General features: G+C 38.1%; 1 protein-coding gene and 1 long non-coding RNA gene across 4 annotated transcripts in view; one reads left to right on the top strand and one right to left on the bottom strand.

Moving 5' to 3' along the window:
* Positions 1–6,220: 6,220 nt before the first annotated feature.
* Positions 6,221–24,949, bottom strand: part of LOC139157473 (uncharacterized) — a 50,802-nt gene continuing 32,073 nt past the window's right edge. For all 3 annotated transcript variants that reach the window (XR_011557495.1, XR_011557494.1, XR_011557493.1), the window contains exons 2-4: positions 21,679–21,822; positions 10,625–10,750; positions 6,221–7,602 (exon numbers count right to left, since the gene is read on the bottom strand). This is a non-coding gene — a long non-coding RNA (uncharacterized lncRNA). The remainder of the gene's footprint in view (positions 7,603–10,624; positions 10,751–21,678; positions 21,823–24,949) is intronic.
* Positions 7,391–24,949, top strand: part of DAAM2 (dishevelled associated activator of morphogenesis 2) — a 267,666-nt gene continuing 250,107 nt past the window's right edge. Inside the window, exon 1 of the mRNA XM_070734270.1 lies at positions 7,391–7,626. The gene's annotated coding sequence lies outside the window, so the exon portion shown is untranslated. The remainder of the gene's footprint in view (positions 7,627–24,949) is intronic.

A 24,949-nucleotide genomic window follows, 5' to 3' on the forward strand; every position in this document is an offset into this window, starting at 1 on the left:
TTTTGCTTTGCAGGCAAGGAAAAACAGCATCTCTTTCCCCATTTTGTGTACAAAAAGATGACTCCATCGCAAATGAAAAATACAGATGATGGGGTATTTTTCTTTATCATAGCTGAGGATAGCATGATGGCTTGGAGTTTTTACACAGTCCTTCAATACTATTAAAGTGAATGGTCTGAGGGAGGTGGTGGCTGATTTTATTGTTACTATTGCTACCAAAGATTTACTCCCTAAGGCAATGATCTCATTTTTCCTAATAGTAGAGACAGGTCTACTTATTTTCATTGGATTCTCTAATATGGATAGATTCTCTGCTGCATAGCTTCTTTGAGTTCTTTGAGATTGCATGCTGCCTTTCAGGTATGTGGTTGGTCACCTAGCCAGATGTTTAGATTGGATATGGATTTTTCTCAATTTGCTAAGTCAGTATAGATGTTTTTGATTGTATTAAAGCTATTATCTCAAGATGTAAGTAAAGCTGCCTCTTGCAATTGATTATTGGTGATTTTGCCAATGGAATTCAAGTGGTATTCCAGTTGTTTTGGGATTGCACATATTACTTTTGATGCTCTTTTGTTGCCATAGTCTTTTACTTCTATTTGCAGGTCTTTATATTTGTGATTTTTTTCCTGTTCCTTCTCTTCTCTTTAGCTGCCTCCAGATATTGCAGTAGCGACTATCTAGACTATTTTGTCTTGGGTGTAAAGTGGCAGGTGCTTGATCATTTTAAATCTAAAGTCCCAAAGCATGTAAGCCTCTTCATTTTCTGCATGATTTCCTTGCAACAGCTAATTAAGCGGACCATTGTTTTTTCAACTTCGTTGCAGAGGTAGCATTTGCTTTACAACGCTAACAACTTACGACTTAAATTGTGGGCTCAGTTATGGTCATAAGTTAAAGACTACCTGTAGTACAGTCTTTGGCCAGGTGACCTTGGGCCAACCAATTGCTGTGGAGAAAATAGGAGACGGAAAGTGTATTAGGTGTGTTAACCATTCATAAAAAGAAAGGTGGGACTTTAAAAAAATCTAAAAACATTAAGGCTAAAACCAGTGATGCTCCAATTATCATGTTCCCTTGCGATTGTACGTTCAGGCCTGGAAATTGCAGTCTTCAGACCATGAATTAACTTTCAGTAATGGTTCTCTACTATAACCCTTCCAAATCCCAAGCCAATGTCAGAAATGGGAATAAGTTCAATTTTTGGATTGTTTTTTTACATAAGAACTCAGCAAAACAGTAAAATCCTTATAAAAGTATAAAAAAATTAATTTATAGATTTATAGAGTCTTAGGAATGGAACAAATAATCAGACTGGGAAGTAATAAAATAAGTTTGTCCAGACAGCCAGAGGAATTTGAATATTGAATTCTTAAACATCTGGGTGCTGAATTCTGATTCCCTGTCTTTGCTTTTCACAGCCCCATGGTAATGTAAATATAATTTGATCCCCACAGTGTTGTAAATATTGAATTTGGCTGGTATGGATGGGCTTGTCTGACAGGTTTATTTTTTACTTACTAGAAAAAATTATGAAGTTCTTTATAAATGTAATGGAAAGTTTATTTGTATTTTTTAAAAAAGCAAAGTGACAGATTTGTATATCACTAATTTTGACCCACTTTCTTGTTGGTTGACAACTATTTTACATGCTAGATACTTTCTGGGACTTAAGCATGGTCTGATAACATTTGTCAAGATGAACTAGGATGATAATGCAAATTTTGTGGTTTCCATGTTCATCATTGTTGTGGAATACAAAATAAAAGCATGTAATTGGTTCAAACCTCATGTGGGGCATTGGTCCAAGATACGCAAAAGTTGTTCTGATGTTTAACAATTTCATATGAATCAGCCATCTGGCTAGAGATTTATCCAAGTCATAGGAATAAATCTCTGTCTAGAAATTCAGCCAGCACTCAAGAATAGTAGTGGCAATATTAGTAGTAGTGGTAGCACTGATAGTAGTGGAAAAAATGAGAACAAAGCTTAGACATACCTGTATAACTTGCTTTTACCGCAAACAAATGAAGCCCTAATAACAAAGATTATAGCAGGATTCTACAAATTTATTTTATTAAACATTTGTATTCTAATGTTCTGCTAGTAGTAGAAGTGCACAAGATGGCTAATGATTACTATAAACATTGTAAATATTTCACTCCACATTAATTACAAAAGTCCAAAAATAATAGCCAAAAATTATATCAGTTATACGTATTATTTCAGTTTCTTTGTGACAATATAAACACATGTTTTGCTTGTATCTGAAATCAAAGAGAAGAAATTAGGCATGTAAGGGCCTAATTAGGCCACTGTCTGAATGCCACCACCAAGAGGCACTATTTTGTATACCATTCATTTGTAGAGTGGGAGAAAAGTCCCTTTTGAAAAACAAAATATGTAGAGAGATACTGTGAAGAGCAGTCCTGTAAATACTCTGGTTTTAAATAAATGGAACTGACAGTCAGAAAATAGATTTATCTACTTCAGTAGCTGGATACCAACAGTAAACTAAGCCAAAGTTAAAATGATTATTGTACATTTCCTCAGCTGTTGTGTGACTATGTAATGGTAAGTGAAAATGACCTTGGGAGACAGGTAGAAGAGCTACAGACTACACAAGTCAGACAACAGCTTGCTGAATCCACAGAAGAAATGTGGGCGTTGAAAGTATCAAAGGGAGAGAAAGTGAAGGGATAGTTACACTTTTAGACTTGTAGCATTGAGGTCAGCTTTGTTAGGTAACACACATCTAGAAGTACTACTTCTACTTTACTATAAAGATACATTAATGGGATTTTGTAAGTCTGAAAGTACATTATTTTCCTGCTACCACCTGCTGTCTTTACAGTCCAAGAAAGTAGTGAATGTCTCTTCTGAGATGTTTTGCCATGACCACCTTCCTTCTGTGGGCTCAGCTGCCTCTTGCCTGCCTGCATCTAGTTTGCAGCCCAATATAACTTCATACCCACTTATGACCCACTAAAATAATGTGCCCCGTAAATAAATCATTAATTATTTAATTAGGGTAGTATGAGATGAAAAATCAATATACCTCTTTTAATAATTAACTATTCTGTGTCAAAGCATATTTGCAAAAAAATCAAGGCAGTAATGATTACCATCGTTTTTTTAGATATGTTGATGTTACACAGAAAGAGGTACAGTAGTCCCTCACCTATCGCTGATGTTACGTTCCAAACCTGGCCGCGATAGGTGAAATCCGCGATGGGGAATTTATCGACTGATAGTACTTATTTAAGTATTTATATTGTAATTGTTTGGTAAGTTTTCATTGTTTTAAGTGTTTATAAACCCTTCCCACACAGTATTTATTTTAGATACAGTATTTAAATACAGTACAGTGATCCCTCGATTATTGCGAGGGTTCCGTTCCAAGACCCCTCGCGATAATCAATTTTTCGCGATGTAGGGTTGCGGAAGTAAAAACACCATCCGCGCATGCGCGCCTTTTTTTCCATGGCCGCGCATGCGCAGATGGTGGAGTTTGCGTGGGCGATGGGGAAACCCCGATCTTTGTCTGCTCGCTGCTGCTGCAGCCGCCAAGCAGCTGATCTGCTCGGCAGCGCGGCAGCAGCGAGCAGACGAAGATCGGGGTTTCCCTGTCGCCCACGCAAAGGGGAAAGCCCGATTCGGCTCCTCGCTGCTGCCGCGCTGCCGAGCAGATCAGCTGCTTGGCAGCCGCAGCAGCAGCGAGCAGACGAAGATCGGGGTTTCCCCGCTGCCCACGCAAAGGGGAAACCCCGGATCCTCGCTGATGCCCCCGCTCGCCCGCCCGCCCGCCTGCCGCCCGCCAGCAAGAGGGGGAGAGATAGAGAAAGAGAGAGAAGGAAAGAAAGCGATGAGAGAGGGAGGAAGAGAGTGTGAGAGAGGAAGAAGCAAGATAGAGAAAGAGAGAGAGAAAGATGAGAAAGGAAGGGAGTGACGTCATCGGGTGGAAAAATCGCGATATAGCTTTTCGCGAAGATTGGGATCGCGAAAATCGAGGGATCACTGTATTTACAATTTTAGATTTATTTATTTTTTTGAAAAACCTGCCAATCGAGTTCGGCAGGCTGTTTAAATCTGCCGATCGGCTTCCTCAGAAACCCGCGATGAAGTGAAGCCGCAGTAGGTGAAGTATAGCGAGGGACTACTGTAGATCTTTCATTCTCCAGTGGCAACCAACTTTTTTTTTTTACTTTTTGGATTTGGCCCTACAGATATCACTAAAAACACTCATAAAGTCTTGACTTGTTAAGGTACGTTTTGTAGAAATTTCAGAGAGAGAAAGAGAGAGTTTAAGAGAGTCCTCTTAAACTTCTAACATGTTGCAACTTGATAGGTTGTAAGTTTCCTTTGGTGCTTTATCTCCTAGCATAGCCAGATTGAGATAACATTTATGAACTTTTTTTCCCTTTTTTTAATATTGATATTGATCATTGTAGATTCCTCTTGCTACTGTTGTCATTTTCCTTTCTGTGTCCTTCGGGAGATAGGTGGATGCCTTTGAACTGTGGTTATGCATCCCATGAACTGCAAAAATAACAAGCAAAGAAGTCCTAGACTGAACATAATCAAAAATATCACTTGAAATGAAGATCACCAAACAGAAGCTCCGTCATGCTTAAACATGTTTATTTTTACGTGAAAGGACCACCCTTTGCTTGCAGCGGCGCTGCGGTGTCCTTTTTCGTAAAAATAACAATGTTTATTTTTACATGAAGACCTCCTTAGAAGGAGCTGGGGAATCCCTCCCGTGAAGAGATTCCGGGGGCAGAGCTTTGACGTCACCGGCAGGTTGCTAAGGACGCCAAGGTGATCACTTCCTGGATTCCATGGAATCTAGGAAGTGATCACCTTGGTGTCCTTAGCAACCTGCCGGTGACGTCAAAGCTCCAAACACCGAACACAACCCCGAACTTTGCCTGAAGTTTGAAAAAATTTGGGGTTCGTGTTCGGCATACCGAACACCGCAAAATTCGGTACGGACCTGAATTGTGCGGGTTCGGTTCGCCCATCACTATTTATGATTGTTGTGAGCCGCCCTGAGTTTTCAGAGAGGGGCGGCATACAAATCTATTATTATTATTATTATTATTATTATTATTATTATTATTATTATTATTATTATTATTATTATGCATATAAACCTTTTTGTTTATACATGATTATTTCCTCCTGTGAAAAGAGATTCCATACAGGGCTTTGGATCCCTCACATTGCCTTCCATACTACCTGCATTTGGTTGCAGTTAATAACTTCTGTAGAATAGACTCTTTATCTATTGTCTTTTAACTCACTTGGGAATTGAACCCCTCCTCACTTGAAAAAATGCTGGCTTGGTGCAGTATTTCATAGGGTGGGCGGGTACAGAGCAGGTGTGGCTCCACTTACCAGTGCACCAGTTCACATCACAGTGTTTTGTGCATGTATGTTCACTCCACACGTCCACATCCCTTCATGCAATTTTACATCTGCGTATTCTCCATGGCTAGAATCAGCCCGAAACATAGCTGAGCTGATCAATTATGTTTTGGGTGAAGGAATAAAGGTTGGTATAGACCAAGCGGTGGTGGGAGGGCCTTTTACAAGCAGCAGGTCAGGAAAATAGTTCAAAACAATTTAAAAAAAAGTTTTTAAAAAATCACAAAACAGATGACTGCTACCGGTTCAGGCAATCTCGGAGGAACAGGAACCCACCCCTAGTATAGAGGTACTGTAATGGAGTTGTACCATGGATTTTAACTATCACTGGACAGGATTGCTTTAATCTGCCCTTCTGTTGTCACAGCAGCATCTGTCTGAAGCAATAGCAGCAGGTTGTGAATCTGGATTCACACAGCACACTAACGTGGTTGCTTAATGTTGATGAACATATAGAAGCCCAGTCATTATATGTAAACTGGTTTATGTCTTGGTATGTACAGCAGTCAAAGGAAAGTTTAGTAAACTGGTTTCGCAGAGCGAGAGGGAAGAAATCGGAGGCAGGAAAGCAACAAAATTTTCCATTTGTGAGCCGCCTCGAGTTTTTGGAGAAGGGCGGCATACAAATCTAAGAAAGAAAGAAAGAAAAAGAAAGAAAGAAAGTTGGGTCTGACAATTACAGAGGAATAAAGCTGCTGTGTTCTGTCTAGGCACTCGTGGAGGTGAAATAATTTCTAGTGCAAATGTGAAGACGGAATTCAGAAATGGGGTAGTTTGCTTCCTTTCAAAATTTGATATCATTTTATTATAAAAAATATTAACATTTACATGATTCTGGTACAATTTAATTTGGCCATAATTTTTAGTACAGAATGTTACCAGGATGCTTATCTTTTATAAATAATAAAATCCTGTACTTGTAGAAGAATGATGTCTACTTTGCACTGCCAAATGGCTTTTATCAGAAACATTCTCAACCAATGCCATAGACCAGAATTTATCATGCCAGCTATATATGAGATGATATATACAGAAGATGTTTTCCTTGTTTTAGCAATAATTTGGCTGGTACAAGTAGAAATTCAATTAGGGTCTCTTTTTAAAAAAAATTATAAGAAGAAACAAGTAAGGAAAGCAGGCAAGACACACCAGAGAAATCCAAGTTCATTGTAAGACTGCGGAGTGCACTCATCCCATTCTGCAGCACTGCTGTGATCAGTTTATGTCTCTACCTGTTGGTTGATGACCTACTGAAGAAGGAGGAGAATTCAGCTAGTGAAGAGCAATCAGCCTACTTTTAACAAACTGCTCTCCCACAAGTCAGATCAATAGACAAGTAATTGCAATAGAAACAGGAGAGGGAAGTCAGCAAAATTCATTATGGTAATATTCGATGCTGAAACGAGGTTGGATAATGCTTGGAAGAAACTATTTAGGGGAATCCGATTTACAATAGTGATAAAACCCGGATGGGAGTCAGACTTTCCAAAGGGCGAACCGTGGATGGCCAGAACGTAAGCAATCAAATGGATATTGAATTCCTGGATGGATGTGAATTACCCAGGGGGCCGATTTCCATCAAAAGCATCCGGTGATTTAATATTTTAAGTCTTCAGATTCCTGAGCTCCGCTGGGACATTCCAGCATCGCACGTGCTCTTTCACCAAAATCGCTATGAGTAGCAGGTGATACAGGTAACACCCACTGCAGGCGAAGGATGCTCTTAACTCTCCCGGGCACCACCTTGAACGCGCGTGCAATCTCCACGAGGGACCAAACACCCGCAACATCTTTTTTTTCCTTTTAAGTCTGGGGGGGGGGGGGGAACCCGCTAGCTCAAGTCTGCCCCGGTACCACGCCCATCTCCGGAGACTCCGGGATGGCTTTCCACCTGAAAGCTTTAAACCCTGCCTCTCCACGTGGGGCGAGCAAAAGCTCTTGGGAGGAAAGTGATTCCGTTCATTTCATCCGTAAATAAACGTGCTCAGAGAAGCCTCTTGGCGTCACAAGCTCCGGCAGAGGGAGGTTGCTTTGGAAAGGGAAAGCTGCGGTGTTCCGCTCCCGGAGAGGCGGCGGAAGAGAAGAGCTGAACGAGCGGTCGGACTAGTCTGCATGGATTCCAGATTGCAGAGGAAGCGGCCCGGGCAGAAGCTGGTTTAGTCGAATTCTTGGCTGCAGAGGAAGAAAGGCAGGAGAGTAAGTGACCGTTCCCTCTTTCAATCAGGGCAAGACAATCGCATTTGCCTTTCGCAAGCTCCTGAAAACCCACCTGTGTCGCCAGGCTTGGGGAAACTGATATCCCCCTAGCTGTTTATTTTATGTATGGTTTGTGTGGATTTATTTATTTATTTATTTATTTATTTATTTTATTTTATTTATTTTATTTATTTATTTATTTATTTATTTATTCTCTGTCCAATATACAATACATATGGAAGAGAATAGACATTAAGTAATATATATAAAGATAGAAAGTAAAAAAGAAGAGAATATATATGATATAAGATATATGGAGAGAATATATATGATATATATATATATATATGATATATGATATATATATATAGATAGATAGATAGATAGATAGATAGATAGATAGATAGATAAGGAGAGAATATATATGAGATATGAGATAAGGAAAGACAATTGTATGACTGCTTTTTATAATGGGTTTTTATAACTTTATAATAATAATAATAATAATAATTATTATTATTATTATTATTATTATTATTAATTAGATTCATATGCCGCCCCTCTCCAAAGACTCGGGGCGGCTCACAACAACATAAGCAATGTACAAATCCAATTATTAAAAAATATAGTTTAAAACCCTTATAATAAAATAATCACACAATCCAATCAAACCATACGCCAACCTTGATAATTGGTGTGTGTGTTAATTTCCCCATACCTGGCAGCAAAAATGAGTTTTTAATAATTTATGAATGGCGAGGAGGGTGGGGGCAGTCCTAATCTCTGGGGGGAGTTGGTTCCAGAGGGCCGGGGCCGCCACAGAGAAGGCTCTTCCCCTGGGTGCCACCAGACGACATTGTTTAATCGACGGGACCCAGAGAAGACTGACTCTGTGGGGCCTAACCGGTTGCTGGGATTCATGCGGCAGAAGGCGGTCTTGGAGGTATTCTGGTCTGATGCCATGTAGGGCTTTATAGGTCATAACCAATACTTTGAAGTGTGACCGGAAATTGATCAGCAGCCAGTGGAGGCTGCGGAGTGTTGATGAGACATGGGCATATCTGGGTAGGCCCATATTAGATTTATATTTGTATTATTTATTGTGAGCCGCTCCGAGTCCTCAGAGAGGGTCAGCATACAGGTCTAATAAATTATTATTATTATTATTATTATTATTATTATTATTATTATTATTATTATTATTCATTTAGACTTATATACCGCTTCACGGTGCTATTACAGCCCTCTGTAGGTGGTTTACAGAGCCAGCATATAATACCCTCCAGCAATCTGGGTCCTCATTTTACCTGGAAGGATGGAAGGCTGAGTTAACCTTGAACCTAGTGAGATTCGATCTGCCAAACTGCTGGCAGCTGGTGATCAGCAGAAGTAACCTGCAGTATTGCGCTCTAACCACTGCGCCACCGTGGCTCTTAGACCAAGAACGCTGGCTTCAGATTTGGAGAGCTGAGGTTGAATTTCAGTGAAGTGCTGTCCACAGAAACAAGGCAACTATGGGGTTACTTTTAGGTAGGCGGTGGTGATAGTGGGATGGGTATAAGAGAGAGGGAGGAAAGGCAACGACCTGGTTCCTGCAACACGCTTTGTGGGACAGGTAAAGGTCTTGTATGTTCGATCACTGAATGCCTTTAGGCTAGGCTTCATCTTTCAATTAAGATGATGGTTCAGTACCCAAGATGAGTTGCGGGAATGCAGTCATTGGGTAAAGGTGAAGAACTGGCATGACTGGACTCAGTGACTAGTCAAGGACCCTGTGATATAGGGAAAAACTTAGGGAGTTATAGAGAGTCCTCAGGGAGGACTTATTATTATTATTATTATTATTATTATTATTATTATTATTATTATTATTTATTGGATTTGTATGCCGCCCCTCTACGCAGACTCGGGGCGGCTAACAACAGCAGTAAAACAATACAACAAAATCCAATACTAAAAAAGCAGTTAAAAACCCATTATATAAAAACCAGTCATGTATGCCGCCCCGAGTCTTCGGAGAGGGGCGGCATACAAATCTAAGTAATAAATAAATAAATAAATATACAAACATACCATACATAAAATTGTGAAGGCCTAGGGGGAAAGTGTATCTTAGTTCCCCCATGCCTGGCGGCAGAGGTAGGTTTTAAGCAGCTTACGAAAGGAAAGGAGGGTGGGGGCAATTCTAATCTCTGGGGGGAGTTGGTTCCAGAGGGTCGGGGCCACCACAGAGAAGGCTCTTCCTCTGGGTCCCGCCAAGCGACATTGTTTGGTTGACGGGACCTGGAGAAGACCCACTCTGTGGGACCTAACTGGTCGCTGGGATTTGTGCGGCAGAAGGCGGTCCCTGAGATATTCTGGCCCGGTGCCATGAAGGGCTTGTCTGCATTTGTTCTATTCTTAAGATGCTGACCATTTAATTCAAGCTTGCAGTCATCCTCAGTTGTGTGTCAGTGGTAACATAGTTGGAGCCTAAGTATTTTTAAAGGGTAATGTGTGTGAGAGAGGGGGGGGGCTGTTTCAAATACCTCAACAAGTCAAAAATAGTTTCCTTGGTGGTTTAACTGTACTTGAAAATTTCTTGTGCTGCCTCAGACTTCAGTGGGTGGGTGGACAAGGGTGGGGTGAGTTATCTACTCTGACAGGTAGATACTTAGACTTCCTAACCAAGAGAGTCAGGATTTGCAACTTAAAGCTAGTGAAGTAGCATTTTCAATTGCTAGAGCTGGGGGGTGGGGGGTGTAGGCTATCACCAAACCACTTCTTTCATCTCATTCAATTTTCATATGGGCTTTAAACCATGATTGAAATGAAAAATCACAGGAACTGAATTTATCTTTGATGGAATGGGTTATAACGGGCAAGAGATCTTATTATTAGGTCAACCAAAATGAATTGTTGGTCAAAGATTAAGAATTCAGATGGCTTGAGAGAGATGCCTTGATCACACAACAGAACAGTGCCATTAGGATGGATTAAGAAGGACATAGAAACCTACAGTTTGCCGCAGCTTCCACATGGCCACAATTCATTCACAGCCCTTTCCATTAAATTAGTGTAGTTCATGTGACCAATGAGATAAAAAGTGAAATAACAGGGCAAGCAGTGTAGTCTGATTTCATTCCTAGAGGGGAAAATGAAAAAAAAAAGTTTGATCATTACATTCTGACTTGAACTTGAATCAAAACCACATACAGTATAGGAATAATATGATGATTGTGTTGAAGATTAGGGAGCTCTAATGGATCCATCCTTTGCTTCTTTTTACATGGAAAGCTACTGATCTTCAAATCCCTCCGTGTCCCTCCTCCCTCTCATATCATCTGTATATCTTAGTTGCTTGGATGTCTGTTTTTCTTAAAAACCATTAGTACATTTAAAAAAAAGATTGCTCAGTATTCAGCCCTCTAGGTATGCTAAGATTATAGTACTGTATTTGAAATCCCTAGTCATAGGTTGTGCTGTCAGAGAGATTACAGGAGTGTAACCCTAAGGAAATAGGTTGGCCCAAAGTGACTGAACTGGGAAGGAGTGAAGAAATAGGAGAAAAGGAATGGAATTGTTTATGCATTCCTATCCTGAAGGCCAAAATATTTGCTGTCCTCATGCAATGATGGCTCCCCTATAGAGAAGTTTAAAGGGGAGTCTTATGGTAGGTACCAACATTGATTGGCTGTAGAAAAACTGAGCAGGATTATATCTAGTTAGTACTTGGATGAAAGATAATTTTAAAACCCCTGGAAAGAAAAACAATTTCCAGAAGGTAGTGAATGTCTTTTCACTCCTCTGTTGTAAGAAGAAAATGCTATGGGTGTATCGCATCATCACCAGTATTCAAGCTAAAAACTATTAGAAATATTCATGGTCAACCAGAATTCAGTGGCTACTAGGGAGAGATGTGTGTGTGTGTATGTGTGTTTGTAACATGTTTTTGCTGATAATTTTACTATATATATATAATATATAATTATATATATACATACAGAGCTGAAGGGATTGGCTACTGTAGCCTAGTGGTTAATTCTCTGCCTTATAAGGCAAAGGCTGCAAGTTCAAGTCCTAGTAAGGCTATGGCTAGCCGATGAGGCCAGAATAAGGCTGAAATAGATCTATCCTAGTCTCCCTTAATTTTCAAATTCAGCCAAAACATGTGACACACACACATACACACACACACACACAAATGTGTGTATATGTGTGATTTTTTTTTGTTGATATATATGTTTGACAGTCACTTGCAAGTGTCCCAGTGCACTATTGGACACTGTGTGACATAAATGTTGGTTGATGTGAGCTTTCAGAACATTCCCTCATCAGCGCTCTTTCTATGCCCTCTTGCTTCACAGGCCAGTAAATTTCAAAGAAGCACTTTCAAAATGGTTTCCACTTGTATTTATTATTTATAGTGGAGGATGTGCTACTGAATAGGGGAGAGTGGGGCAATGCTGTGTCAATAGAACCACTTTGCTGCAAAAGAAATGGTTGCTGGAATTCTTTTCTATACTGATGTTAGGTGATGCTTGGAATGGTGCTTTTGTTGACTAGCATGGTGGGCTAATGGTTTAGCAGATGTGTTCCAAGACTAATATGCCCCCAGCTCTTCTTTAAAAGGAAAAACAACTGTGTCCTTGTGAGTAACTTTTTATGCGGCAGTCTGAAAATTTTGCCTCCCACCCAATATCTGGAATTGTAGAAGAATAGCACAACAACTATTCAGCATTGCTTTCTGAGTGGAGTTTATTTCCAGTAAGTATACGGCAATTTTTCCTAGAAGAACTGCTTATAATGGACAAATTGAGTCAAGCTGGCAGGACTTCAAAGAAAAATCTTTCCAAATTGGCCCATAGTATTGTTTGCTGTGAAGTGTATTTTACATAATAAAATTTGCACAGCTAGCTGATATTTATTCTATTTTTGGTTTCATCTCAGTACCACCAAGATAACTAGTAATATCATTACATCCCTGGTGTGGTTGTTGAACAGGAAAAAGTTCAGTGAATGCTAGATTATAACTGGTATCATACTGGGTAGTAGATATAATAGATAAAAGCAGAGACATAGGGATATCCCTCCCCGCAAATACTTTTTATTTCCCTTAGCATTGTGTTATCTAACATCTGATCTTACTCATCCAATACCAATTTATATGTATCCCAATCCCCCCCCAGCATAATATTTATTTATTGTCTAACAATTTTATTAGATTCTTGTCTTGCAACATTACTCTCAGACACAACCACTGATCAATTTTTAAGATGAACGCATTAAAAGAAATCAACACAAGGTACTAAAAGCTTTGGTTGCTGCTTTGTGAAGGTCATTTGATTCATTATAAAATGAAAAACAGGACCCAATTGGCAAAATGGAGCAAAAAAGGCAAAAAGGTATTAGAGATTTTCAGTATATGCTGGCCTTTTGGTTTATACATGATGCATAGCTATAGTTTTCTTAACTGTAGCGTGTTCAATAAATCACAGTGCTGGATTCCTATAGCATGTTCTACCAGAAACAAGCCATATGATCACTGGCTATAAATGTGAATTAAGCCTTAGTGATTAAGGCATGCATCCCAACTGCTTGAAACATTTCAAAGGTCTCAATATCTTTAGTAACTGTGGAAGGAATTTACGAGAGACTTATATTTCTGTAATATTGACACGTGTATTCAGATTAAGCCTAATATGATGCGTTTATAAAATTCACATCCCAACAAATCTCTTGTTTATACTATTCGATTTCTAAGTAAATTCAATACAGGTATTTTTCCAGAGAAAGTTTAAGTTTAATCAGATTTGTATGCCGCCCCTCTCCGCAGACTCGGGGCGGCTCACAGCAATAACAATACAATGTAAAACAAATCTAATATTTAAGTTAATTTTAAAAACACCACAAATTAAAACCAATCATACATACTAGCGTACCATGCATAAATTTTATAAGCCTAGGGGGAGGGAACATGTCAATTCCCCCATGCCTGATGACAGAGGTGGGTTTTAAGGAGCTTCCGAAAGGCCAGGAGGTATGGTCAACAACCTCCTCTAATTCTGGTCTTTTGGCCTTTTTTTTTTTTCTAAAGAAAATCATTTCCCAGTTCCATTCAGGCACTACTGAAAAAACTCATAACCATTAGCCATCCATTTGTTAGACATAAGGGGCATTGGCTGCCTCAGGGGGCATCAACTCCAGTTTTACAACATAAGGAATCTGACATTGTAGCTCATGATTTGTAACAATAAACATGTTGTCTGGTACTCTTTTGAACAGTGTCTTAAAATCACAATATATTTAAAAATCCAATACAATGGTACTAAATGGAGAATGCTATAAACCACTTCTCTACTGTTTGTGGCTGAGACCCATTCAAATGGATTTTCTTCACCCCAACAGAAAACACATGATGTGTCAGATGCACTATGATTTAATATAGCTAAGACCACAAGCCCTGGAACATCTGCTGACAAGCTACACAACAACTATTGGATATATTAAATCCAGAAATGTGACGCAATACAAAAAACATGTAGTGCAAAGGGCCACTGGGCACAGAACCTATTTTCTCCCAGATAGTTTTCATTGCAATTGTAGCAGGTTATCAATTATACTGTACTGTATAAAATATTGAACTGATGCTGAGGCTCAAGTCTCTGTCCATCTTGCTGGATGATTTTATGCTGAGAAATAATGACTGGGCCTAAAGGAAAAGCAACATAATATAATAACTAATAAAACGCAGTTACTTTCTGAATACTCTTTTTTTAGATTAAGGAAGAACTGACATCAGTACTACCTAGTTTATGAATGGAAATAGCACGGAAATCTTAAGGTAACATTACAAATAACACCCGTTTATTTCACTAGATGCTGTAGAACCAGTGTGATCATTGATAAACCGAGGCTACAGAGAGGGGCGGCATACAAATCTAATAAATAATAATAATAAACTATGAGTAAATTTGTGCTTGGTGGGACTGCATCTACACACCAATTTAGTTGAATTATTTATGGAGTATCAGTCTGTAACTCTTGCAATTTGGGATTAATGTTTTTCACCCTTGATAGGAATAGATCCATAACGGAAATGTAGAAGCATTGTATAGTCTTTCTAATTACCCCATTTAGTATTTAAGTAGTGAGTGAAATCCCATTGGATTTGTTTAGCCTCATATAGACAACTTCCAGATGTGTCACAATTCTGTGCACTATTGACCATCATTAACAGATTTCCTCTAGGAGCATCCAGAGAATTCCAGAAGTACAGAAAGTCATTTTAGGTCAGCTACATGTTTTGACTGTTGAGACATATTCTAGAACAAAGAATAAGATGAGATGTGTAGAAATGTATTTCTCAATTATTGTATTAATATAATTTCTTAGTATTACTATAATTGTAAGAACTATTAATATATAGATATATATTTTAAAGTATTCCTGCTGATAAAAATACAGACTTAGGGAACATTTTGTTCTGATCTCATTAGGTCATCTCTCCATATTATCAACTCAAATTTTAATAATGTGGAGAGATCACCTAATAAGATCAGAACAAAATGTTTCCAAACTCTCTAATAAGTAGGAATACTTTGTAATTTTTTCTTATAATTTCCTTGTATGTCTAAAATCACTACTTCTTCCCTAGTATTCATTTTCTCAACTCTCTCTTAATATAAGGACCCTTAGAAACATAGAAGTCTGACGGCAGAAAAAGACCTCATGGTCTATCTAGTCTGCCCTTATACTATTTTCTGTATTTTATCTTAGGATGGATATATGTTTATCCCAGGCATGTTTAAATTCAGTTACTGTGGATTTATCTACCACATCTGCTGGAAGTTTGTTCCAAGGATCTACTACTCTTTCAGTAAAATAATATTTTCTCATGTTGCTTTTGATCTTTCCCCCAACTAACTTCAGATTGTGTCCCCTTGTTCTTGTGTTCACTTTCCTATTAAAAACACTTCCCTCCTGGACCTTATTTAACCCTTTAATATATTTAAATGTTTCGATCATGTCCCCCCTTTTCCTTCTGTCCTCCAGACTATACAGATTGAGTTCATTAAGTCTTTCCTGATACGTTTTATGCTTAAGACCTTCCACCATTCTTGTAGCCCGTCTTTGGACCCGTTCAATTTTGTCAATATCTTTTTGTAGGTGAGGTCTCCAGAACTGAACACAGTATTCCAAATGTGGTCTCACCAGCATTCTATATAGTGGGATCATAATCTCCCTCTTCCTGCTTGTTATACCTCTAGCTATGCAGCCAAGCATCCTACTTGCTTTCCCTACCGCCTGACTGCACTGTTCACCCATTTTGAGACTGTCAGAAATCACTACCCCTAAATCCTTTTCTTTTGAAGTATTTGCCAACACTGAACTGCCAATACAATACTCAGATTGAGGATTCCTTTTCCCCAAGTGCATTATTTTACATTTGGAAACATTAAACTGCAGTTTCCATTGCTTAGACCATTTATCTAGTAAAGCTAAATCATTTACCATATTACAGACGCCTCCAGGAATATCAACCCTATTGCACACTTTAGAGTCATCGGCAAATAGGCAAACCTTCCCTACCAAAACTTCCCCTATGTCACTCACAAATATATTAAAAAGAATAGGACCCAGAACAGATCCTTGTGGCACACCACTTGTAACCTGACTCTGCTCAGAATACTCGCCATTAACAATAACTCTCTGATGTCTACGCTTCAGCCAGCTGCAAATCCATTGAACTATCCAGGGATTAAGTCCAATCTTCACTAATTTATCTATCAGCTCTTTATGTGGAACCGTATCAAAGGCTTTGCTGAAGTCCAGGTAGGCAATATCCACGGCACCACCTTCATCCAACACCTTTGTGACATAGTCAAAGAAATCAATGAGATTAGTCTGACATGATTTGCCTTCAGTAAAGCCATGCTGATTTGGGTCTAATAAGTTATTGTTTTTTAGGTGCTGATTTATCCTCTTTTTGAGTAGAGTCTCCATCATTTTAACTACAACTGATGTCAAGCTAACTGGCCTGTAGTTACCAGCTTCTTCTCTACTGCCCTTCTTGTGAATAGGCACAACACTGGCCATTCTCCAATCCTCAGGAACTTCTCCTGTTAACAAGGATTGGTTAAACAAATCAGTCAGGGGGGTAGCAAGGACAGATCTGAGTTCTTTAAGAACTCTAGGGTGGATGCCATCTGGACCCATTGCCTTATTTATCTTTAATCGTTCAAGTTCTTCTAAGACATCGGCTTCTAAGATCACTGGAGCTGAATCCGTACAGCTGGAAGCAATGCTATATCCCTCTATAGTATTATTTTGTAAGGTGTCTTTTGAGAAAACTGAACAGAAGTAGCTATTGAAATGGTCAGCGATCTCCTTATTCCCATTAATGCATGTATTATTCCCGGTACTAAGCTTCATGATGCCGCAGTTTTTCTTCTTCTTATCATTAATATATCTGAAGAAGGTTTTATCCCCCTTCTTTACAGATTTGGCAATTTCTTCCTCTTTTGAGGCTTTAGCAGCATATATTATCTGTTTCGCCTCCTTCTGTCTCATTTTATATACCTCCCTATCAGCTATACTTCCAGACTCTTTATACCTCCTATAGGCAGCCTTTTTTTCATTGACTATAGCCCTTACATCATTGCTAAACCATAGCGGTTTCTTCTTCCTTTTACCTTTAGTTATTTGTCTTACATACAGTCCAGTGGCTTTTAAGATGGCCTTTTTTAATACAGTCCACTGGATGCTCGCTCCTGCCATTTTATCCCTCCCCTTTAATTCATTATCTAAATATTCTCCCATTGCATTAAAATTTGTTTTTCTGAAATCCAATACTTTGGTTGCATTATAGGATTGCTCACAATGAGTTTTTACATCAAACCACAAACATAGATGGTCACTGCAACCTAAATTTTCTCCCACCTTGACATCTGAAACCCAATTCCCATTCGTAAAAACTAAATCTAGAATATTCTCCCCTCTAGTTGGTGTCTTAACCAGCTGTGCCAGAGCTGCTCCTGTAAAGGCCTCTACTATATTCTTACTTTTGCATTTAAGGGCACTGGGGATATTCCAGTCAACATCAGGCATGTTGAAATCACCCATAACCACAATATCTCCCTTTACTGCCATTTGGGTAATTTCATCCACCATCTTGTTGTCATATTCCTCGGATTGCCCTGGAGGCCTATAGATCACCCCAATTCTAATGACAGAACCTTCTTTATTTTGCATGCAAATCCAGAGAGTCTCTAGATCTTGACATGTATTTTGAATTAGTGTTGTTTTTAGACTTTCTTTAATATAAATGGCTACTCCACCTCCCCTTCTCTCTATTCTATCCTTCCTATACAGTGTATATCCTGGTATGGATATTTCCCATTCATTAGAATCCTTAAACCATGTCTCAGTTATGGCAACCAGGTCCAAATTATCTCTAGATATTATGGCCATTAATTCACAGAGCTTGTTGCTCAAGCTTCGAGTATTTGTGCACATTACCCGAAGAACATTATTTTCGTTATTAGTTTGCCCCTTATCATCAACAACTACATCTATATTATTTGCAGCTCCCTTTTCATAAGCTTCCAAAAACTGCTTTATCCTCATTGGTCGGGGACAGAAATCACCCACATCAGTTACATCTCTGTCCCCTTTACCTAGTTTAAATGCCTGTCCAAAAAAGTTCTGAATTCCTCACCGAGCACCTGGGTACCTCTGTATGATGGATGCAAACCATCCCTCTTAAACAACTCCCTATTAGACCACCTACTGACATCATGACTTACATAGCCAAAACCTTCAGCTTTACACCACTGCCTTAACCACACATTAAACTCTCTGATACACGTTGTTTTATCCTCTTGGCCACAAACCGGTAACACCTCTGAGAAAGTCACTGAATCAGTTATTTTACCCAGCTCCACACTTAGACATTGAAAATCTCTTTTTACTACATTAACATTTCTCTGGGACAAATCATTTGTGCCAAGATGCACCACCACATCAACGTTATTACCTTTACTCACAGTCTTAACAATGTTTGTAATCCGCCTCCTGTCCCTGCTGGCAGTGGCCCCTGGGAGACACCTCAGCACCTTAACCACATCCTTGACATTCTTGGTAGATCCATCCTTTTTCTAGAATCTTAATGAATATGAATTCATTACATTTTTCCTTCATTGTAAGTATCTTCTAAAATATAGATATTGAAGAGCCTTTAAAGTCTAACATCTTATATGTGGTTTATATGCATTGTTCCTCATGGTAGATTCAGACAAAATACTAAACTATAAACCATGATGTGCAAAACATAAGTGACTAGTGAAACATTGCACTAATAAAAACAAGGCAAATCACATTCAGGTTTATTATAATACATGAATCTATGTGAATATTGATTTATTTTCAATTTCATTTGTCTAATTATTTTATCCATCAAAATGCATGCTCTGTACTTATTTTCCACAAAATAATTTAAGAAGACCATACATGTCCCCCCAGCCAAAAAGGCTGGATCAGTAAATACATATGTGTATGGATGTGTGTATGCATATCTACACACAAAATATGTATGCATATGCACACATACAAAGGGGTGAGCAGAGTTGGGGGGGAAAGAAGTGAAATTTAGTCTGTTCAGGCTTAGACAAAATGGAAGAAGCTATTTGAAAGTCACATTATCAATAAAGTCAAGATAAACATACTAATAATTGACATATTTTGCTTTACTGTAACGATAGCAAGGATAAAGGAAACAAAAGAATACTAAAAGGTGTTTATATAACTAGAACAGAACAAAAATAAATCTTACCTATTCCACAGCTTTTAATAATTTAGGGAAGGACAAAGAGAAAAGAATTGATACCAGCGACTGCACTTTAAAGTCTTGTAAGAGTGGGCAGGGGATCTTATCTGTGATAAACTACAGAACGGAGGCTTTCTTCTTTGCAATTGTGGGAAGAGATTATATTTTAGAAGGCCTTTGTGGACAGAAATTTCAGATTTACAAAATACTGCCATACTAGGAAGCACTTCCTTCCAAAGAAATTACCATTGTTTTCCCCAAAATAAAACTGTCTTATATTTTTTGAGCCCTGAAATAAATGCTTGGCTTTACTGCCATGCACTCAAAAAGCCCGATTGGGCTTATTATCTGGGGATATCTTATTTTGGGAAAAACAGGCTATAAGGATCTGTCTAAGTCTTTATTAGGAATCAATCAAGCTAACTTTCAAGGAATCTTCCCTTGCCACACCACGAACATTCTTCTCTTGTTAATTTTGGCCGGCAGCATTCTTCAATTAAGCTTTAATTGCCTTTCCAATTTGTGGAACCCTTGAACATTTTCTGATAAGATGTTAATTCTTTGACATACATGCTTGTGAGTGATTAAATCAGGCAACATTAAAATTAAAAAGAAGGAAAGAGAACAGACACATCAGGATGGTATGGCTTGCAGTCCCTGTACATTTTTCATGAGGTGACGATGGCTCAGTATGAGTCAGCTTGCATCAGTAACAGGCAGCCTTTTCAGATGTAGCACAATGGTACCAATAAAGAGCTGTCCAGTGAAAAATTAAACAGAGATGGGAGCATCATGGTATGCGAATGATTGATTTGTGCCATTCTATAGCAGAAACTCCCCAGCCAGTTGTCCAAATGTACTTGTACCCACCAATCCAGCTTTTCTCAATTTGATCTACTTCAGATGCCATGAAAGAATGACAGGATTTGAAATGTAATACATCTGAAGGGCATCAAGTTAGGGAAAACTATATTAGTCAATGGTGTTAAACTCTTATGTAGTTGAAATGAAACTCTTCTGGGTTGAAATGTTTTTAAGGAGTTGCCGATACATAGAGCAGAGTGTAGCAACAGTGACGTTAGTGAATGTTTGGGCATGGCATCACATTATACCTATTTTGCAACTGGTTGTTTACCCATTTGTTTCTGAATGGAACTGTAACAATAATTGTATCATGCTGATTTGGTTTCTTAAATTGCAATTTTAGCATATCAGGTATAGCAAGAATAATGCATACCAAAGAGTAAGTACATTTTTATCTCCCAAAGTATGCCACTATTATAAAATGTCAATCAAATTTTATAGCTTGTTTTATCTTCCTTTAAAATGCCTGTAGCTTCCTTTAAAACTCCTTAGTGTGTTTTGGTGCTTTAACCAGAGGCTAGATAGGAAGGGATACATACGCAACTATTCTTTATTATCTATACCATTATATAGCATCAAATATTTTCAATAAGTTTTGCCTTTGCACTTTAAGCTATTGAATATTTCCGCACTGTTAATTCATAGCATCATTCAACCTGTTAGTATAAGACTTTTCACATGTTCTGAAGAAACGGGTGAGTGGTGATCTCACCAGTAGAGAAAGTAGAGGTACAGAACCCCGTATGGTTGATGAGAGTGCCGGTTTTGTAGCTGACCAATTGGAATCTTGCATGTTGCACCACATCGGGTTTCTTTTCCAGGTGAATGGAATGTTTGCATGGAAAATAGCTTTCTGTGCTAATGGAAAGCACCATTTTTTGCAGAATCCTTTGGATCAGCTTCTCTCAGCAGTAGTAAGGCACTAAGATGGAAGTCCATTAGTAGGATATGTCCTTAAGAAGTGGTTAGCAGGTCCTCATGTCAGTGAAGCAAGGAAGGGGTGGTGAATGAAGTCTTTATGTACAGTAGGTCTCAATTTTGTTGCACAACAGTCACTGGAATTCTTTTGTAATGGCTTCTTTGCTTCTCTTACAATAAAACTTCTTATTTCTGGAGTTTTAGATGTCAATTTAATTGCTTCCAGTCTAGCCTGCTGCTGGCTAGACTCTGCTCTTGCATTAGTTTTGCACAGCCCATTGTACTAAAATATGGCTGACAAGTTTGTAGCTCAATGAGTTTCATGTATCTAACTAATACAGTTATTGTTTCCTGTATTGTGCAAACTCAGGCAACTGGGCAAATAAATACCATTTTATTTTATAAAGAAAATGAATTAATAATGTGGACATTAATAAAGTTCAGTTTTGAACTTGCTCACTTACCATGCTATTCCATTACTAATGGGGTGTAGTCCAGCAACCGGCATCTTCCATTTTATGAACGCCTTCTTTCCTGAGTTATGACTACTGGCATTTTACAAACTAGCCAAAGCTGTGTTGATCCAGTGGGCAGTTAACCTTTAGTGCCTATGATGTAAAAAAAATTATAAATGATTTTAGTAATCTGTCCTGATTTCTTAAAATATCTTCATTTGTTGTACCCAGAGTCCATTTGGATGAGGGCATGCTATAAATATTGTTGGATAGATGGAAAGATGAACAAATAGTATAGTATATAAGCCAATTTAGCCACTGTATTTAAAAAAATTAGCCAATAGTATATAAGCCAACTTAGCCACTGTATTTTTAAAAATCACAGATTATGGCAAGTATTCTATGAATTCAGCCTATCATCAATTACGGTAGTCTGTGGTATAATTCTTTAAATTATACTTGAGCAAGGCATGTAAATTTTGCTCTGTGAATAAAATAGAAGCTAAAATTCTCCCAGATAGCATATCAGGCTGAATGTAGTTTGTTGACTGTCACCCAGAATAGGAGGATAAGGGTGGCCTATAAATCTAATAAACATACATACATACATATGTACGTACATACGTACATACATACATCTTTCCAGTGAAGTTTTCTCAACCAAAGATCAAGATATAGTTTGGAAAAGTATCTCAGTGGCCTTCCTGTTTTTGAAGTCAATTGCTTTCATTCAGCTAAAAACCATTATACAAAGATCACCCCCAGGCTTCAGAATACCTTTAGTAGCTTCTGCCCTTTCTCTTCATATTTTTCTTCAGCTTCCCTTAACATTCCCTATTCTGGCAAGCATTTCTTTTGTAAGGCAGATGTTTTTTATGTGGTAGACCTTCATTTCAAAATGTTTTCATCTGCCGAGTCTGTTTCCATTTTTATACTGCTGCCTTTTGTCTTTTATGGAATTGTTTTGCATTTAATCATTGCAAGCTGGCTTGTACCAGGCTAATATATTGTAAATCTGAGTGTACGTTTCCTAAATAAACAAAAAAAATTCACATACAAATGCTAATGTTGTAAATGATATATCATTTGCAAATGTAGAACAAATTACCTTCAATGAGACACAAACAAGACAGGCATTATAGCCAGAGAGGCATAATTGAAAGGAGAGGAAAAGATGAAAGCAACAAAGCCATAGTTGCAGCCCATGAAAAAAAAGCCACTTACTGGTAAGCAACCTCCATTTAATTTTATTAGTGTTATGGGAACACTGAATGAAGCAGAAGAACAGAGCGGAAGATATTATAATCACAGTGGTCAAGCCAAGGTCAAGCATAAGTTGAAGTTGCCAACCAAGCATACTATTGATGCTATGCACTTCTGTCTCAAATTACTTTTTGAGAAAGGAAAACTCACAAAAGGTGTTCCCTAATTCATTATAGAAGGATCGCTTTAAATTAGCACCTGTTTTCCCCAAAGGTTGCATGATTTTGGAGAAGTATGCAAGCAATATTTAATAACTGTTTGAAGTTATGGCAGCAGTGAACAAAGTGACTTATGCTTAGTCCTTGTACTTATGGCTACCCCAGCATCTATGCAGTTAGAAAATCAAAGTTCAAGTGCTTAACAACCGGGATATATTTGTAATGGCTCTAGCATTCCAGAGTCTCATGATTGTCATTTGGTACCTTTTTTAGGAGTCTTCCAACAAACAAAGTCAGTTGGGAGAAGTTGGATTCACTTAACCATTCTTAGTGATTCTTATAGTGAACATGGCAAATATGGTTGTAAAATTTCACTCAATTCTCATCACTTAGCAATGGATCCAAGTTTTGGACCCAATTGTGGTTGTAAGTTAAGGGCAACCTGTAATCCTCCCTATCAACTATTCAAAGAAAGATACTGTATTACTTTGAAGACGACATTTCAACTTAAGCATCATTCAGTCATTAACAAAAAAAATACATCTTCTGTGAATGTGTATTATTTCTTCTTTTAAAGTCTCTGATAATGATCATCCTGGTGCTGAATCTTATGGAAAACATCTGGCATTGCTGTATGCTATTAGTGGTAATTAAGATTTTTATTGGGTTTCTTTTTTTTTTTGGTTTTAATAGATGTTTTGTCTGCCTTTTGTTCATTGCCCAGGGTTTCTTTGGACAAATGGGTGGCCATATAAATAGGAAGAAGAAATATTGTGTAAGTATTGCATAGGTGTGAACAGGCACAAGAAATGTTTATTCATAATTATTTACTTAATTTTCTGGACTTGCAATACAGTATAGTGGAATTGAATTGAAACTAATTCAATTTAATTGAATTTGGTTGCATGAAATCAGTGCACCAAGCCCGTCTACATTTGCACAGAAAGCTGACCTTTTTTCACAATTATTAGATTTTGAATGTATATCATAACCTTCCATTTCCATTTCTTCTTTCTTTGCAATGTATTCTATCATTTTTCTATCCTTAAGAATTGAAAGACAATTGCAATAGAATCTCAGAATCAGGAGGAGTCATATAAGGTATCCAGCACAATAGTGGAGGTGCCTTAAGGGAAACATCCATGGCAGCTGTCTATCTTCCTCTTGAACATAAATAATAAAGAGGAGCCAAACAACTTTCTGGATACCTGGTTCTATTCTCAACTGCTTTTCCTTTTAATAAGTTTGTTTCTTAAAATATTCATCACAGTCTGCCTTCTTACAATTTAAAATCACTTTTCCATATCCATTCCATATTCTAGAAGAGTGGATTATTAAGAAGTGGCTCAAATACCCAAAGAACACTATCAAATCTCCTCTTCCTCATTCAGTCTTATTTTACTGACAAATGGAATAACATTTTTTTAGAGAAGAGTGAGACTTTATTGGCTGTCTTTTGTCACCTTCATTGAATAGCTGCTAGACCAATTTTTGTTCTTTTATTCTGAACATCTCTATGGAAGCATGACATGATTATTTACTCTGCTATTTCCACTATGTTATCTACAAAGTTTTCCTTATTAGTTAGAATTAGTTCAATATTTCTTAATGTCTTCTTGTAAGTTCTAAAGGAGAAAATAATCAGAGAAGCATGTTAGAGTTTGTCAATAGGACAGTGTTTGGAAGAGTAACTATTCCAACATTTATTGGGAGACAGAAAAATCATCTGTGGCTACTAATTTGTGAACTGTACGACTGTCTTCTGCCGCATATCTCCCAGTGACCAATTATAGTCCATGGGGTTGGCCTTCTCCATGTCCCATTGACTAAGCAGTACCAGTTGGTGGGCCTGCTGGGTG

The sequence above is a fragment of the Erythrolamprus reginae genome, chromosome 1 (assembly GCF_031021105.1).
Source record: "Erythrolamprus reginae isolate rEryReg1 chromosome 1, rEryReg1.hap1, whole genome shotgun sequence".
Taxonomy (NCBI): Eukaryota; Metazoa; Chordata; class Lepidosauria; order Squamata; family Dipsadidae; genus Erythrolamprus; species Erythrolamprus reginae.